The following is an 18,136-nucleotide window of genomic DNA, read 5'->3' as shown; positions in this document are numbered from 1 at the left end:
CCTTCTAGGAGCATGCAAGCACCTATATATATACTAAACCCTACTAAACTCACGGATGGACAGGCCGATACCGGAGATACATAATGGGCTAGCTAACGAGCCCAATAGACGCAATACATAACACAAAACATGACCCAACAACAAATCAATATGTAACAACTCTAGAGGTGCAACAATCTTCGAATCAATTGTGACTGGATGACCTTGTTTATGTTGCTTGCCAACTTCACAAGCTGCACATAAAGAATCATTGTCAAATTTAAGTACAGGTAAACCTCTTACCAGATCTTGTACCACAAGTTTATTGATGTTTTGAAAGTTGAGATGTGAAAGTCTTTGATGCCATAACCAGCTTAAATCAGATGTAGCTTTCGAAAAAAGACATACTGCTGGTTTGCCTATAATAGGATTGATGTCCAAAGTGAACATGTCACCTTTCCTTTTAGATTTTAGTAATATTTTGTTTGTGTTAAAATTCGAATTAATACTTCCTTCTTTGTTGAAAAGAACTTGATTGCCAGTGCCCACAACAAGCTGAGAAACACTAATCAAGTTATGTTGAAGACCTTCAACATATGCAACATGTTTCACTGTGAATTGTCCATTTGTGATTTTTCCATATCCCTTGACTTGACACTTTTGATTGTTCCTAAACTTTACTACTCCAACATTTTTGAGACTTCGAAAATCTCTTAAATTCTCCTTCTTCCCAGTCATGTGACGAGAGCAACCACTATCAATGTACCACTGGTTATCATATTGCTCGTCACACAATACCTGCAATCAATGGAAAAATTAAGGTACCCAAGGCTTTTTGGGTCCTTGGAAATTAGATTTCAACTTCGAGTGTAAAGAAGAACTTTTAACCCAATCACAAACTTTAGTTTTGAGGCTATCAATTAAGTTTACTTCATCATCTAAAGGAACTGAAACATAAGTGTTTGATAGTTTCAAATGTTCATTGACATTACCCTTCGCATCTTGAGTTAGTGATTGAACTGTCTTCGCTTTTGTGACAGGTCTCCATGCTTTGATTGAGATATTCGAATCCTTAGATGAGGAGCTACCATTCGAAGAATTATTGACATACTTTTCGTATGCTTCATGAATATGCTCTTTTGAATATGTATTTGAACAATACATTTTTCCTTTTCCTTCAAGCCAATGATCAATGTTCTTTCTTGAATTCATTCCTTTTTCCCGAGATGTCCTCATAGTTTCTTTCTTTATGTTATTAGGAAAATTTGGCTTTTGAGGTACAAAATCAACTTTGGGTTTTGTAACATAAGAGTAAGCATAGGATGTATCAACTTTTGATTTAAAATGTTGACGTTGAAAAACTTTTTGATTTGTATTAGATCTTTTTGAAAAATCTCTTGTTTGGTGATTTTCAGAAACTTTCGAAAACTTTGTTTTCTTATGTACTTCAGACCTTGTTTGATTTGATTGATATGATTTTTGAGTTTTTGAAAAAGAAGCATTTTTAGCTTTGAAAATATTTTTAGCGGATTGTGATTCAGACATCTTTTGAGACTCAACATTCAACCAAAATATTTTCTTTCTTGCTTGTCGTTTTGAAATGTTGTTTTCCTTCGAAAATTTGTCAATTTGTTCTTTAAATTCCTTGAAGTTTAATTTGACAACATTTTCTTTTTCCTTTTCAACATGTATCATTTTATCTTTTTCAATTTTTGATTTTTCAACCCATTGTTTTTGTGGTTTTTGTCGTTGAAAAATATATGAATTATTTGTTAAGCTGTTTTCAACTGTGTTTTGATTTGCGAAAAAACCTTCATCAGTTGTTTTTCAATTATCATCCTCAACCATCTTATTTAACTCTGGTTTGATATTCTCAACATTTCCTAAAGTTACAAAAACTTGATTTGGAAACATGACATCATCTGTGCATTTGAAATTTGGAAAAACCACCGTGTTTGTTTCAAGATATTGTGGACCTTTTTCATTCATCACTTCTTCGAACTTTTGTGTATCACCATACACTTGGTCAACAACTATTCGTGTCATTACTTCTTCCTTTGAGGATACTTTTTCTTTCGAAACTTTCTCAACATCTTCATCATCACTATCATCAGTTTGGTAATCTTGGAGATCCACGAAGTTCATTTCACCAACTTTCGAAGTTGAGGGTATATCAGTTTCATTTTCAACTATCAAATCCTTAACTTTTTCTTTCCCTTTAGAATTCAAAGCAACATTAACAATAGTCAACTGAGAACAATCAACATCTTCAAGCTCACTAATTTCACTAATATTGTCAGAATTATCTTAAATATCAGCAAAATTAGATTGAGAATCAGATGTTGAATTCTCAGTCTTTTTCAAAATGTGAATTTGTTCAGATTTAGTCAAAGTATCATTTACAATTTTAACTAAATCATCCGAATGAAGACATTCATCAACTTTGATAATTCCATATCTATACTTGTCATTCGGAACTTTGTCAAAATCAGTTATTTCTTTTTTCACAATCATATGAGATGTTATCTACCTTAGCTCTTTCATAAGCTAAAAATGGCAGCAATTTTCTATGCTGTTCTTTACTAATTTCGCACGAATGATGAAGTTCAGTTATTTTTCCGTACAATCTTTTAGCAGTATTACAGTAAATATTTCTTTGTGCTAATAACAGTTTATTATCACTAGATAAATTGTCCCTATCAACCATGATATTCGTAATTTGAAGTTCTAGACAATCTATCCTAGTGATTTTCGAATCTAATTTCTTATGAGTCTCTAGCAATTGCATTGACAGCTTCTTAGCTTCATTGCTAGCAGATACCACAATCGAATCAAAATAAGTAACAGTTTCATCAAAAGATACTAATTCAGAATTATAAGCATGTACTGGAATATTAAAAGATTCAAGAATGTTTCGTACCTTTGTAGTCATTGGTGATTTGTCAGCAGCTTTTGATACGAAGCATCTTCCACGCACTTCGTATGTCTCCTCCTCTGATTCTTCCTCTATTTTTGCAAACGTTGCTCCATGGGTTGGATTTCACATTTCCTCATCATCTGATCCAGATGACCAGATTTGATAAGTACCATCTTCATCATCATTCGCACCCTTAGCAACCAGAGACAAAAATTTGGCTTTCGTACGAACCACCTCCAACTTCTTAGCATAGTACGCCTCATCCTTAACCTTATTCTTTGTTTCATCCTTCTTTCGAATCATGCAGTCATTCGCAAGGTGATTGGCACCATTGTAATAATGACAATTAATCCTAGCATCTCCCTTTAGCTTCTTCCCAGTCTTTTCCTCAATAGGCTTCGTATCTTTCATCTCTTCCTTCTTTTTCTCTTCCCCAGCACTTTTACTCAGAAAGTTTCCTTTTGTCTCAGACAACTTTGCCTTCGGATTGAAAGGCTTTTTGAAGAACTTTTTCACTCGGTTGTTTGAATAAAAAGCAATTGCCTCATCATCTCAGTTCATGATGAACCCTTCGTCTTCATCCGAAGCGTCTTTATCAGCTTCTTTCTCAGAGATGTTCGAAACCAAAGCTAATGGACCTCCCAACATAGCCTTAGATTCTTCAGCTATTTCGTTCACCTCGCTTTCATGAGTCTTAAGTTGGTTGTACAAGTCATTCAATGTTGACGTATCAAAGCTCTGTTGATTCTTCACCATCATGCTTACACTACGCCATTCCTTTCGAAGTCCCATAACAAATATCAGATTGAATTCCATGGCTGATCTGGTGATACTATATTGATTGCATCGATATATCAATTCATTAAGTCGATTATAATAGACTTCAATTGTTTCACCATCTTTCTGTCTGAAGTCCTTCAGCTCCACTAAGCATTGCTTGACAAAATTTACCTTTGTCTTCTCACTTCCCTAAAATTTTTCCTTGAGATTGTTCCAGGTTCCTTTGCAGTTGTGCAAATCCTCACGTAGTTGTAAACAACTGGAGGAAGAGCTCTCTTAGCTCTCTTACACACCTTTTCTCTAGCTTTTTCAGACGATCAGATTGATTTTCAACTTCAGAGTTTCCAGAGGAAGAACCAATTGGTTGAACATTCGATGGTGGATTTAGATCTCCAGAAATTCAATTCCACAGTTCTTCATCCAAACCATTGAGATAATCCTGCATACGATCAGCCCACTGATCGTAATACTCAGGGATGAGCATAGGAATTTTGGTAGATGAACCTAGAAGATGAGAAAATGAAGTCATGGAATTCAGATTGAATGACGCCATTGTTGTACGGAATAAATCCTTGAGAATTTTTGAAGAAACTTTGAGAATTTGACAATAAACTATATGATTCAAATCACAATCACTCTTAGAATGCTCGATTCAATGAATTAAGTGCAGAATCGAATCACAGACTTAGATCTAAACAATTTTTCACTTTCAAAAAGTGCGGAAACTTTTGAATCAAAAAGTTGATTCAAAAACCTTTTATACAAAGTGAAAATCAGATCAGAGATATGATTCCTACTCTGATACCAAATGAAGAATCAAGGAATCAAGTATTGAACGAATTAGAGTGTAAATTCAAAGTAGAAATAAAAGATTTGAACACTGATGTAAATATGATTTGTTTGGCTCTATTACGCTTTTGCAGTTTTATAGAGTACAAAGAATATTCTGTAAAGACTTCGTTACTAAGACACTAGTAACCACTCCTATTTATAGGAGAGGAAAGCGTATAAAAAATATACAAAGGACTAAACATTATGCTTCGAATATTATGCCCCAGTAAAATACATTACAAAAATGTTCGAAGACTCTAAATACAATCTTCAAATATTGTGTTGGGTCCTCGCCTTAATATTTCGTTTTTGTGTTATATTAAGGACTCCTTATCTAATCTAAACTTTGTCTTTCTTCCTTTTTCAGATGTCTTCCAACACTGTTTCTGGCTCAAACCCTACTGGCTCTTTCTCTCTCATGAACCTTTGTGGGAGAGTCATCCCTGATGGTACTAATTTCAATGATTGGAATAGGAACATCAGGATGGTCACATGCTATGAGGACAAGGAATATGTCCTCAATAAGGAGCTAAAGGAAATTGACGAGTCTTCTGATACTACTGAGTTTAGGGCACATGAGAAGGATGCCACTAAGGTAGCTTGTATCATGCTTGCCACCATGGCAGTTGAACTCCAAAAGTCCTATAAGGACTTTTACCCTTTTGAGATGCACCGGGACCTGATGGATAGATACCATCAGAGTGCTCATCAAGAGAGGTATGAAATCATCTGCTCCATGATTACAACAAAGATGAAGGATGGTGAACCCATCACGTCCCACTTGCAGAAAATGAAAAGGTTTGTGGACCGTTTGCTAAAATTAAATTTGAACCTTCCTAAGGAGCTGGCCATAGATATCATTCTACACTCCTTACCTCCATGTTATGATCAGTTCCGGATGACCTATCATATAAACAAGGAGGAGATCACACTCAGCAAACTTCAAGAGCTTTTGAGGACACCTTAAAATGGTCTCAAAGGTAAAAATGTTGTTTCTACTCCTACTGCAACTGCCCCTGTTCTGGAAATTGGACAAGGGAAAGGGAAGAAGAGGAAGGCTCCCTCAAAGAGCCGCAAGGGAAAGTCTCTCGATGGATCCTATTCAAGTGGGACCAAGCCTGGTTCTGCTGTTCCCTATTCCATTCCTAAAGAAGCAGAGTGTTTCTACTGTCACGATAAAGGGAACCGGAAGCAAAGCTACCCCAAATACTTGAAGGATGTCAAGGATGGGAAGGTTAAACCTACCCATGCAAGTATTTATACTATTCTATCAAAAAACTCATCACATTCTAACTCTTGGATTCTTGACATAGGTTGTGGATTTCACATTTGTTCTGATGTGAAAGTCCTAAAAAGAAGTAAGGATGTGGAGCACGGGAAGATAAACTTGATCATGGGGAATAGGAAGGTTTTATCTGTCACCAAGATTGGAGTTTACTTTTTATTGCTTAGTAGTGGATTATAAATAGATTTGAATAATTGTTGCTACTCATTTGATATGGCAAAAAATATTATTTCCTTTCATTGTTTGTACAAACAAGGATATAATTTTCATTTGATAATGAAATTGGTGCTATAAATGCTTATTATAATGGTGTTTTTTTTATTTTAAAGCATTACCTTGTAATGGTGTATATGAAACTGTGAATGTTGTAGAAAACTTAGGAAATAATGTGTTGCATATCGATTCTTCCAATGAATTGGATAAAGCATGCTTGTGGCAATGTCGTCTTGGACATGTCAGCAAGAAGTGCATAGGCCAACTCCAAAAGGCTGGAGTTTTGGAGTCATTCGACTTAAGGTCGGATGACACTTGCGAATCTTGCTTACTTGGAAAGATGACAAAGTCACCCTTTACTAGTACTTGTGAAAGGGGTGAAGGTTTGTTGGATCTCATACACACCGATGTGTGTGGGCCCTTCAAAACCTCTACAAGGGATGCTAGCCGCTTCTATGTGACTTTTACTGATGATTACAGTAGATACGGCTATGTCTAATTAATCAAGAATAAGTCAGAAACCTTTGAGAAATTCAAAGAGTTTAAACAAGTGGAGAACCAACTGAGCAGGAAGATAAAGATGCTCCGATCTGATCGGGGTGGTGAGTATCTTAGTATCGAGTTCCTTGACTATCTTAAGGAATGTGGAATTATTTCACAGCTGACACTACCTAGGACACCACATCTTAATGGCGTGGCTGAGAGGCGCAACCGAACCTTGTTGGACATGGTTTGTTCCATGATGAGTCGAGCTTCGTTACCAATCTCATTCTGGGGGTATGCCTTAGAGACTTCCGCCCATATCCTTAATCTAGTCCCTACCAAGAAGGTTGCCAAAACACCTCACGAGATGTGGACAGGGAAATCCCCCACATTAGACCACATCAATGTTTGGGTTTGAGAGGATTCCATGAGATGCAAGACTCATGACAAGCTCGAACCTCATAGTGAGCGGTGTATTTTTATCAGCTACCCATAGAGATTCTTTGGTTATCTCTTCTACAAACCAAGTGACAATGTTTTATTCGTTTCAAGGAGAGGAGTCTTTCGTGAGAGAGAGCTCATAAGCCAAGGAGAAAGTGGGAGGCAAAATGACCTTGAAGAACTTCAAGAGTCAAGCGGTGAAGGAACCTCAAACACTAGCGATCAACCTGAGGAGGAAACTCCTGTTGAGCCAATTGACGAGTCTGTACCTATGAGGCGTTCCAGTAGAGTTAGAGTTCCACCTGAGTTTTATGGTTTCCATATTACTGCAGAAGGTGATACATTTATCAGTGATAGCACACTGGTAAATTTGGATGAACCTAACAACTACAAGGAAGCCATGCCAGGCCCCGATTCTGCAAAATGGAAAGAGGCTATGGACAATGAGATTTAGTCCATGTATGACAATCAGGTTTGGACCTTGGTTAACAATGTACCGGGTCATAAGATAGTCGGGTGCAAATGGATCTTCAAAAAGAAGACCGACATGGATGGGAAAGTACACACTTATAAGGCATGATTGGTTGCAAAGGGCTTCTATCAAACTCCAGGAGTTGATTATGACGAGACCTTCTCACTAGTAGCGAAGATTAATTCTATTAGGGTTATGCTAGCCATTGCTGCATTTCATGATTATGAAATATGGCAAACGGATGTCAAAACTGCTTTCCTTAATGGAAAGTTGGTTGAAGATGCTTACATGTAACGCCTCATTTCTGGTAAGTAATTTAAATATGTTTTTTTTTTTCAGTTTTCAAGGGGAACTCGACGAGTCAATAGCCCGACTCGTCGAGTAGAGACGGGATTTTGAGCACATTTAAGTAGGCAACTCGACGAGTCCATATTCTTGGACTCGGCGAGTCTGCCATTCTGGGTGAAACCCTAATTTCAAGGTTTGCACCCTATTTAAACAACTTTTTGGGCCTCAAGTCAGCCCCCAACACTTCCAGAACACTCCTCTCGAAAACCATAGCATTTCTTTTGGCTTTTTGAGTGTATTTTGTGATTCTTTGAAGATTTGGAGAGAACGAGGGTAAATCCAAAGGAGGAGAACAAGATCCAAGATCTTGAGTTCATTTCAGAGCTTTGTGAGGTACAACTCAAACATTTACTGTTTCCATGTTTGAATCTGCATTAAAACCCCAATAAAGTCATTTTTTGCACATTCCTTGGCTTGTTTGTGAATAGAGAGCTTATAAGAGCGAAAGGACATCAAATCTAGTAATGATCAAGCTCTAGAAGCTCAGATCCATTTCCTTTGTTGAGTCAAATTCGTATACAAGCCTAGATCTACACTTTTGGTCCATTTAGAGCCCTTTAAACTCTTGGATATGCATGCATGCACGTAAAGTTGGAAACTTTACGTGTAAAAACCACCCTAGGAACCCAGATCTATGAGTTCCATGTGCTGGAATCGACCAAAATCGTTTGTATGGTGTTTTCATGCAAGCGAATTGATGAGTTGTTCTTCGACTCGGATAGTTGTTCTTCAGACTCAACGAGTTGTTCATCTGACTCGGCGAGTCACAGTCTGGTCGTGTTCATATGTTGAAGGAGAACTCGACGAGTTGTTCATACAACTCGGCGAGTCGGATGAAGTTGGACTTGATGATAGCATCGAAGAAGAACTCGTCGAGTCTTTGCCAAACTCGATGAGTAGAAGCTGGTAGAGGACTAGATTGGATGATAGGGACTCGACGAGTTTACGGCCCAACTCAGCGAGTCTAGTCAACTGAAAATTGACTTTAACCAGGGGTAAATAGTCATTTGACCCTGAGGGCGTTTATCAGTACTTGACCTAGTGTTTGTGGGATTTGTATCCGGACAGTCCTGGAGTAGCAGCCATCCAGCGTTAGAGTTAGCGTCGCAACAAACAACGTTACGAGGTGAGTTTCCTTCCAGTAGGAATGGGTCTACGGCGATAATGCCTACACGTTTAGTTAGCAGTAGTTCCAGACCTCGGTCCGATGCAGTAGTTAGATTGCTTGATGTCTTTGTGATTCAAGTATGTTTTGTGTTATGTGTTCCAGACCTTGGTCCGATGCAGTATGCAGTATCTGTATTCGTGCTACTTGATATGTTTATGCTATGTTATGATTCAGTCAGTTCCGGACTTCGGTCCGATGCAGTCAGTTCCGAACTTCAGTCCGATGCAGTTAGTTCCGTACTTCGGTCCGATGCAGGGGACAAGGTCCCAGTCAGTTCCGGACTTCGGTCCGATGCAGTTTCCGGACTTCAGTCTGATGTAGAGGGCAAGGCCATGGTTAGTTTCGGGACTTCGGTCCGATGCAGTGGTCAAGGCCCAATATGTGCTTTATATGTTATTGTATGGTAGGTGGTAGTTTGGGGGAGCTCACTAAGCTTCGTGCTTACGATTTTCAGTTTTGGTTTCAGGTACTTCTGCTCGTAAAGGGAAGAGCTCGGTTTGATGGCATCACACACACCACAACTTCAGTTTATCTTGGGATGTTTATACTCTGATAGTTTGATAATTGTTATGATATTTTTAGATACACTGTCTATGATTTTTATATGATCTTCGATGACTATGGTTTATTATTAAAGTAAAACAAAATTTTTAGACTGTATTTTTGGGATGTTTCAATTTGGTATTAGAGCCTTGGTTTGAGGGATTTAGGAACACTTACGGGTGTGACTGAACTCAAACTAAGGGAATAGTACAAGATTTTCAAAAGAGAAACATATTCGAAAAGAATTTTGAAAAAGAACTTAGAAAGAAAAGGAGTTTTCTTAAAAGAAAAGGGTGTGGTGCATGCGATCAACCGAGCTCAAGTAAGTACTCCCAAATTACCCATACAAGTTTATATTATGATTATCTGTTTCAGTTTCAGTAGAACAACATGCTAGAATAGGACTAAGGATCTAGGGGGATGCCTTATGTGCCTGTTATATGTGTTTCAGATTTTTGAGAATTGCATGTTAGTATTGAGTAGACAGCAGTAGGATAGTCTGATTAGGTTATGCCTGATATTGTGAGCTTAGCATTGTATGCTAGTACAGTTTCTTGTTACGAGAATAGAGTTGCTTGATTAGTTCATGTGTCTGAATGCTGCTTGATTTGTGCTTTGTGGGACTCCAAGTGATGGGAGTTAGACATTAGGTGAATACGTCACATCACATGTGATCAGGGTTGGATAATCTCAAAGTGTTGGATTTGGCCCTACCGCGCAGCTCTTGTTTGAGTCCAACAGTTGTAGGAATGAGTCTTTTACTCGAAGGATTATCTGAGTCACATCACATGTAGTAGTATTCAGGTGATGACTAATTGGCATTACAAGGAGGCCTTCAGCAGCTGAGGACTGGTTTTTGGTTGAGTCAGAGATTTCCCTTGGGCGACCCTACGGTGAGAGTAGTAGAGATCAGTAGCAGTAGCAGTGACTTGGTGGAGTCGAGGCAGTTCTTGAGGAAAGTACAAATAGATGTGGAAGGTAGTAGGGGCCCATACTACTGGAAGCAGAGGATCTGTACTTGAATTAAGGAAGGCCGAGGCGAGACCAGGAAACCTGTAGTAGTAGCGATCCCTCGAGATATATCAGTGTTTCTAACGTTTATCATGATGTGTTTTCAGAATGGTGATTCTATGTCCTAGACCAGCAGGCGGCAGTTCAGGTGCTGGGAAGGGATCAGGATCAGGCTCGGGGGCCGGGCATTTGGATGAGCAGACTAAGGAGTTTTTCACTTCAGAGGTTACCCGTATCATACTTGAGTAGACTCCTGTGATCTTTGGTTCGATCAAGGAGGGTATTTTGGAGTTGATGGAGGAGAAGTTGACCATGTTTCGTGCTGAGGTGGCGACTATGATGGCGTCGTGCACTCTCTCCTTCAGGGAGTTCAGAGCTTGTGGAGCTCCAGACTACCATGGGGAGCGAGACCCCATTGCGAGTACTAGGTGGTTGGCAGATGTTGCCAACGCGTTCCGCACCAACAGATGTCCCGAGGGGGACAAGGTCAGATTAGCATCCTGTCTTCTGAAGGACAGTGCACGAGATTGGTGGGAGGAGGTTGGGCATGTCATCGGGGATGACGCAACACTTGATGCTATGACGTGGGCTGATTTTACTACCAGGTTCAAAGCCGAGTTTGCACCGGTTATCGAGGTGTAACAGTGGCAGAGATTACCGTCAAGTTCAGGGAGGGGGCTCTTCTCGTTCCTCAATACGCAAATGATGAGGAAATGAAGAAGGCCCATTATCATGAAATGCTGCAGAGTGATATCCACCAGTTTGTGAGCTGATCTAGCTGCAAGACGCTGGATGATATGATTGCAAGGGCTCGAGAGAGAGAGAGAGAGATTGATCTTGAAATGGAGAGGAAGAGGAATCTAGAGATGGCTTCGGGTACAGGGAGTTAGGGCAAGAAGCCCAAGGTTTCGGATCATAGGTCCAGAGGTCAGCAGAGCCGCAGTCGGTGTGGCAAATGTGGGAGATTGCACAATGGGGCGTGCAAGGCAGGGAGTTCTGGCTGCTACAAGTGCGGTAGGACGGGGCATATGAGCAGAGTTTGTACTGCTTCTACCATTGTCACCACAGCATCAGATTTGATTTGCTTCCATTGCAATCAGAGGGGACACAAAAAGTCCCAGTGCCGGAGCTTAGCCGCAGCGGGGAAGGTGTCGGCACCTGCTCCTGCTACATTGAGGATTACGGATTGTCGCCAGGGTCGGGCCGAGACGCCAGTGCCAAAGAGTAGAGCTTTTCATATGACAGCAGATGAGGCGCAAGTGACTCCTGACATGGTGGTGGGTATGTATTTTCCTTTTATCTCTGCATTTATTATTGATTGTTTCTAATGTTATATGTTTCCATATAGGGTCGTTCTTAGTGAACGGCATTTCAGCTACAGTGTTATTTGATTCAGGGGCTACCTGATCGTTTGTCTCTCTTGCGCTTAGCAAGAGGTTTAGCAGAGCTCCAGGGGAGCTGGATTGTCTGCTCGAAGTAGAGATAGCCGATGATAGGACCGTCAGGGTCACGAGGGTGTATAAGGCATGCTCGCTGTAGTTATTCGATGAGCAGTTTTCGGTAGACCTGGTCCCTCTTCCTTTGCGAGGGAACAAGGTCATAGTAGGCATAGATTGGCTGAGCCCCAATGGGGCGGTGATTGATTGAGACTTGCAGCTAGTGAGTGTCCACACTCCCAGTGGGGGAGAGTTAGTGATTCAGGGCGAGAGGCCACAACACGTACCGATTCTTTGTTCAGCGGTGAGAGCGAGGCGCTACTTCCAGCAGGGTTGTGCAGGTTATGTCGCATACGTGATGGATACCCGGGATAAGGGTAAGACGACAGTAGATGATGTAGTGGTGGTGCGAGAGTACCCGGATGTATTCCCAGAGGAATTGCCTAGGATACCTCCGGAGAGACAGGTTGAGTTCAGGATTGACTTGGTTCTTGTTGCGGCTTCGATAGCCAAGGCACCGTATCGGTTGGCTCCTCCAGAGATGCAGGAGTTGTCTACGTAGCTGCAGGAGGTGCTAGACAAAGGTTTCATCAGACCGAGTAGTTCACCATAGGGAGCCCCGATCCTGTTTGTGAAGAAGAAGGATGGGTCGCACCGTATGTGCATAGACTACTGGGAGTTGAAAAAGTTAATGGTGAAGAACCGTTACCCACTCCCAAGGATAGACGACTTATTTGATCAGCTTCAGGGAGCATCTTGGTTTTCCAAGATTGATCTGTGCTCCGGTTATCATCAGATGCGAGTCAGGGGTGAGGATGTTCAGAAGACAACTTTTAGGACCTGTTATGGTCATTATGAGTTTGTGGTGATGCCGTTTGGGCTCTCCAACGCTCCAACTACGTTCATGGATCTCATGAACCGCGTATGTAGGCCGATGTTGGATCAGTCTGTGATAGCATTTATTGATGACATCTTGGTTTACTCCAAGACTTAGGAACAGCACGAGGAGCACTTGAGAGAGGAGCTAGAAACGTTGAGGAGGGAGAGACTTTTTGCGAAGGTCTCTAAGTGAGAGTTCTGGTTGCGCGAGGTGCAGTTCCTTGGTCACCTCGTCAACCAGAAGAGTATTCTAGTGGATCTGGCCAAGATCGAGGTCATGATGCAGTGGGAGGTCCCGAGGTCTCCAACTGAGATTCGGAGCTTCCTAGGATTGGCAGGGTACTACAGGAGATTCATCTAGGATTTCTCCAAGATGGCAGTTCCACTCACCCAACTAACCAAGAAGTCGGTGGTGTTTCGTTGGGGGCCTGAGCAGCAGGCGACATTCGAGACTGTCAGACAGCGATTGTGCGAGGCACCGATTCTGACCCTGCCAGAGGGAGTTGACGTTTTTGTAGTCTACTATGATGCCTCGATCACAGGTATGGGAGCAGTGTTGATGCAGTGGGGGCATGTGATAGCTTCCGCCTCTAGACAGTTGAAGCCTCATGAGGCTAACTATCCGACGCACGATTTGGAGTTGGGGGCAGTGGTGTTCGCCCTCAAGATTTGGAGACACTACCTCTATGGGGTCCGTTGTACCATCTATATGGATCACAAGAGTCTGAGATACCTCATGGACCATCCGAATCACAACATGAGGCAGCTTCGGTGGTTAGATGTGGTGAAGGATTACGATTGTGAGATCCTTTATCACCTGGGAAAGGCTAACATTGTGGCCGACGCCCTGAGCCGCAAGGCGGCAGTGGCCCCAATCAGGGATATACGCCTAAGGATGACAGTGATTACCCCATTGTTGGAGCAGATCAGGGAGGCACAGGTCGAAGGCCTCAAAGAGGAGAGGCAGAAGTGTGAGAGAATCATGGGCCGAGTAGCTTCCTTTGATTATAACAGTCAGGGTAACAGTCAGGGATTGTTGACCCTTCATGGGAGGGTTTGGGTACCGTACTGGGGCGGAGTATGACAGGTGTTGATGGACGTGTAATAGCCGGATTTTGGGTATGTAATTTTATTATTTTGAATTATTATTTTTGGGGGGGACTCGACGAGTTGGTGCCTCAACTCCTCGAGTAGAGTCTTAGCTGTTGACGCGGTTTTGCGACCGGACTCGACGATTCGGTGCTGATTAGGAAAACCCTAATCCCTGGGTTTGGGAACCTATTTAAAGACCTTTATGGCCTTCATTTTCGGCCACCCTGTTCCATAGAAACCCTAGAGAGAGTGAGGAAGGCTTGAGTGCAAAGAAGCGCTTATAACCTTCATTTTGGGGTGATCTTGCTTAAGGAAGAAGAGAGGATTCATATAGAACGCGAAGGGAGCTTCGATTAGAGCTAATCATTTTGAGATATTGTTGATGGTGAGCCTAGGGCAGCACAGTAGAACCGCGTCGGGCCCATGGGCACGCCAACTAGGCTCAGCCCAATAGGCTAAGTGCCCGCTGGCGTCCCCGGGAGCGAAGCGCACAGGTGGAAGGCTGGCGCCCGCCAAGAGGCGCTCCTTGTTCCAAGACAAAAGATACAGTCAGGAGACAAACAGAAGGATCACAGCATTACGATCGGAGCCAATGAGAGTGCTCTAGCGGTTGAAGGCGCATGACCCTCCAATCAGCGCCTCTGATCCTGTCTCCCCAAAAGCGATCCTGTATGGTACGGCTCAGGCAGGAGCGCTAGGTATAAAAGGATGTGCTCTCAGACCTGTGAGGTAAATTCTCTGGGCTTTCTAGAGAGAATACACACAAACCCTAAAACACCCTCTAACTTGACCGTCGGAGCGTTCTTCCGGGAGCTCCTCCCGGAAAGCGGCTGACGGCCTCTGTTTTTTTGTGATCTTGTAGTGATAGCTAGACGTTCGAGAGAAGTTTGTGGATAGAGAAAGATCAAGGTTGCATCTTCTGGCGCCATCCGTTTGTGAGACGAAGAACATAAGCGAAAAGCACAAAAGCAAACGTCAATGGCATCTAAAGACAGTGAGGGACGACCGACCAGTCCCATACGTCTGATGACGGCGTTGGACGAAACACCACCGCCTACAATGGTCAACAGGGCCATTTTAGGCAAAGGAAGTTCTATAGAAATCACCGGAAACGTTCCACAACCGCCGCTTTCTCAGCAAGGAACGACTCCGGTGGGGCCACTTCCGTTTACACACCTTCAGATGCCACCATTGTTTGCACCGCCGCTGCAGCAGACACAACCGGTCCACTCAACAACACTTCTGTCGAGTCACGTTTTCAACATCTCACCGTCGTTTGCAATGCCATCGTCATTCCAAATGACGGGTGGACAGAGTTCAATGACCTCGTTACCGCCACTGGCGCAAACCATGATAAACCACTCACCACCCATTTACTCGATAGCCGACGCATGGACTGGACCGACTATCTCCGCCAACGGTAGCCTGCAACAGCTGGTGATGATCAACCCTGTAGCCCCCGTGCACCCTTTCTCCGCTAGTTATCCCCTCCAACTACCATTCCAACCATACCCCTTTTATGGACCAAGTCCTGGCTACCTCACACCGCCATCGCATGGCATGAACCCTCAATACCAACAGGGAGCGTCGACTGTCCCGGGCCAAGATGGTTTTTCCCGTCGTGTGACGTATCCGTTTGTTAAAGAGCTGTTGGATTATGAAATACCGAACACAACAAAGCTCCCGACACTCAAAACGTACAATGGAACCACCGACCCGGATAGCCACATCGACACGTATGAATGGACGATGACATCGTTGAAACTTAACGAGAAGTTCTGGTGCACGTACTTCTCGACGACCCTAGATGGCAACGCCGGCATGTGGTTCAAGACGTTGCAACCAAGTAGCATCTCAAACTTTTCTCAGCTTAAGTACCTCTTCCTTACCAACTTCATGCAGTTACGTAAGTACAAGGGAGATTCTGATTCAATCGTAGGCTGTAAACAGAAAGAGGGGGAAACTGTACGAGAATATTTCACAAGGTTCATAAATGCTATGTTGGATGTACCGGGGCACGATGAAGGGCTCATATATGGCGCCTTTACATGGGGGCTCTTGCCAGGCCCTTTGTCGCAAAAAATATGGGAAAGAAGCCCTTAACACGGGCCAAATTGAAGGAAAGGGTAGAGCGGTATCTGCGGTAGGAAGACGGCGAGGCAGCCAAGCAAGCCTACTTGAATGCCATGGAGACCAGACAACACAACCCGGGTCACATGGATTTTTTTTGGGGGGGGGGATAGGCACTATGGCCAGGTAAGAAGACCACCGACGTGTTTTCGACCGTTTGTCAAGGACGACAGACGCGGTCGCCGTCCAGAAGTGTACACGATGTCCGAGAAACAGTAGCCGGCCAAGTCGCCCAAGAAATGATACTGTGAATATCACAAGAGTAAGACACACGATATGGCCAACTGTTCGGTATTAAAGAAAGAGATGGAAAAGAAGCAACTCAAAGGAGATCTGGTGGAAGTAGCGCAAAGCCTGCGCGCCAAGTTTGATGCTCAAAACACCAAGGGCACACCTCGTGAGGGGATCCAGCCCAAGGAGATATTCATGATACGAAGTAAGAGAAGCAGGGAAGAACAACGAGCGAGCAGGAGACCGCCAAACTTTCAGCACGTACACTCACGTTCTCCATACAAGACCCCCGACCGGAAGGATGGAGGGGCGACAACCCGCTGGTGATACAAGCCTCCATCAGGGATGTAACTATACATAGGGTCTATGTCGACACCGGGAGTTCGGCGGACATCATCTATGAGCATTGCTTCCAGCTCCTCCCAGACCGCTGGAAGGATAACTTACGGCCCACGACCGGGAGGCTAGTAGGATTCGCCGGTCATAGCCTATGGCCGCTGGGCACAATCCACCTCCCCCTGACCATTACTAGCCACGAAAAACAGAGAAAGAAAACCGCCTTGATAGACTTCGTGGTCATTCGACATTCGGCGGAACACAATATCATTCTGGGAAGAACAACCCTCTTGAAGCTGGGGGCAGTACCATCAACTATGCATGGGATCATGAAGTTCGACACCCCAATGGGCACAGTTACGGTGCTGGCCACCCCACCTAAAGAATTGCAATGCTATACAGTCATGAAGCCGACAGAGTTAACCAAAGAGACCAAGAGGCCCAAACACAACCCCGTGAAAGGGAAGGAAGTAATCAATGAAAGATACCCCGACCAGCTAGTCAGCATTGGATGCGATCTCCCAAGTCACACAAGAAGAGCGTTGGTTGACTTGATCAAACAATACAAACATGTGTTCGCATGGACTCCTACAGACATGGTAGGGTAGAAAGGAAGGTCATCGAGCATAAACTTGTAATTAAACTAGGCGCAAAAGAGGTTAAGTAGAAAAAGAGAGTCCAGGGAGGAGACCGTAATAGGGCAATTAATGCAGAAGTGGCCAAGCTGGCAGTAGCCGCGATAGTGCGGGAGGCAATATTCCCGACATGGATCGCAAACCCAGTTATGGTCCGCAAGCAAGACGGGTCGTGGCGTATGTGCATAGACTTTTCCGACTTAAATAAGGCATGCCCTAAAGATTGTTACCCCCTCCCAGAGATTGATCAGAAAGTGGAATCCTTACAAGGGTTTAAGTTAAAGTGTTTTTTGGATGCATACAAAGGGTATCATCAGATTTTGATGAGCAAAGAAGATGAGGAGAAAACAACCTTCTACACAGATCATGGCACTTTCTGCTACACCAAGATGCCTTTCGGCTTAAAGAATGCAGGGGTCACATATCAGCGCCTGGTCGACTCGATATTTGCTAAAAAAATCGGGAGAAACATCGAGGTATATGTGGACGACATGGTGATTAAGAGCCCGCATGAAGACAAGATGTTGCAAGATATTGAGGAGACTTTCCGAACCCTAGAGGCGGTAAAGATGAAACTGAACCCAACCAAATGTACGCTTGGGGTGGAAGAGGGACAGTTCCTGGGATACTACGTCACCAGGCAAGGTATCTAGCCCAGCCCGACCAAAGTCGATGAATTCATCGAGACACCAACCCCGAACTCCCTCAGGGATGCACAGGGTCTGAATGGGAAAGTTACAGCTCTAAGCAGGTTCATTTCGAAATCTGCTGACAAGGCCATGCCATTATTCCACACATTGAAGGGATGCATTGAGAAGAGCAATTTCTAATAGACGAATGAAGCAGAAAAAGCGCTCCAAAGAATCATGGAAGCGTTACATGAATTACCCACGCTGGCCAGCCCTGTCCCTGGAGAGACATTACTG

This window comes from Lactuca serriola, chromosome 6, assembly GCF_051521515.1.
Source record: "Lactuca serriola cultivar US96UC23 chromosome 6, Lser_US96UC23_V15, whole genome shotgun sequence".
Lineage (NCBI taxonomy): Eukaryota > Viridiplantae > Streptophyta > Magnoliopsida > Asterales > Asteraceae > Lactuca > Lactuca serriola.
This window is presented reverse-complemented; position numbering follows the sequence as displayed.